This window comes from Carlito syrichta, unplaced genomic scaffold, assembly GCF_000164805.1.
Source record: "Carlito syrichta isolate Samal-C Ts95f unplaced genomic scaffold, Tarsius_syrichta-2.0.1 Scaffold238944, whole genome shotgun sequence".
In the NCBI taxonomy this organism is placed as follows: domain Eukaryota; kingdom Metazoa; phylum Chordata; class Mammalia; order Primates; family Tarsiidae; genus Carlito; species Carlito syrichta.
Window position 1 is genome coordinate 1 of NW_007183040.1, and position 1,069 is coordinate 1,069.

The 1,069-nt window shown below is 46.6% G+C and overlaps 1 pseudogene; it reads right to left on the reverse strand.

Annotated features, from left to right (window-relative positions):
- Positions 1–3: 3 nt before the first annotated feature.
- On the reverse strand, positions 4–1,062 carry LOC103253589 (annotated as a pseudogene).
- Positions 1,063–1,069: the final 7 nt, after the last annotated feature.

A 1,069-nucleotide genomic window follows, 5' to 3' on the forward strand; every position in this document is an offset into this window, starting at 1 on the left:
ATGAGGGGGTGGGGGGAAAAATCCAGGTCTTGGGGGAAGATAAGGAAGAAAACATCTCGGTGAATACACATTTCTCATTGCGAATGGAGGATGTGGTGGACCTGGGGAATCCCTTGGTGGAAAATAGTCTCCAGAAGCTCCATACACGTTTACTGGTGGAGGTGAAGGAAAAGGAGGTCCTCTTCCCAAGAACGGGCCCCTTGGATCCAGTGGAAACAATGGACCTCTGATTGCAGGAAGAGGTGGAGGAACAAAGGCAGGGCCGGTTGCTTCATTTTCAGCAGGAAGAGATGGATCCGGCACATTTGAATTAACATCATCTTTGGTATCACTTCTACTGGATTCCATATCTGAAGACACTGGCCCATCCATTTGATCCAAAGAGGGCATATTAAAACTTCTGAGCTCTGCTGGCCCAGATAGTCTGCCAGAATTAGAATAAAATCTGTCTTGTCTTTGTGGAAGAAGAGTTGCATCAGGATATGGCTGGCCTGAGGGAGGCATCATCATCCTATGGTTCTGGTCCCATGGAGGTGACCAGGCCCCAGTGTCAGGAGGTGCCCTATGAGAATCAGTTAACCTATCACGGCTCGACTCTCCTCTTTCACTGGTAATCTGATGGTCCAGAGGATTCCCTGGGCCTCTTGAGCCCCAGGGAAGCAAAGGTGAAAGTCTGAGTGGATGCTCCGACAAAGCCGGAGGAGGGAGAAAAGCTCCCGTTTCAGATGAAGGCCGGCCCGATGGTGAGGGACCATATGTGGAATGCTCTCTGCCAAATGCTGTATTTGGAACATCAAGTGCATGAGGATCCTTTTCTAAAAGTTCAGATTTAAACTCTGCTTCAGTTAATTTTTGTCTGGTGTGAGGATTTTTTTTCCTTAAATCATTGAGATTTTTTTCAGTGGTTTGAGCTGCCAACCAATTATCCTGTGCTTTTTTCTCATGGGACATAATCTGCCCTTGATAAGAATGAATGCTTCTCTCCAATTGTTCTTCAAGATCTTTGACTCGCTTTCTATAGGTCTCCAGCTCTTCAGCAGCATAGTTGATGTTTTCATCTACTTTGGAA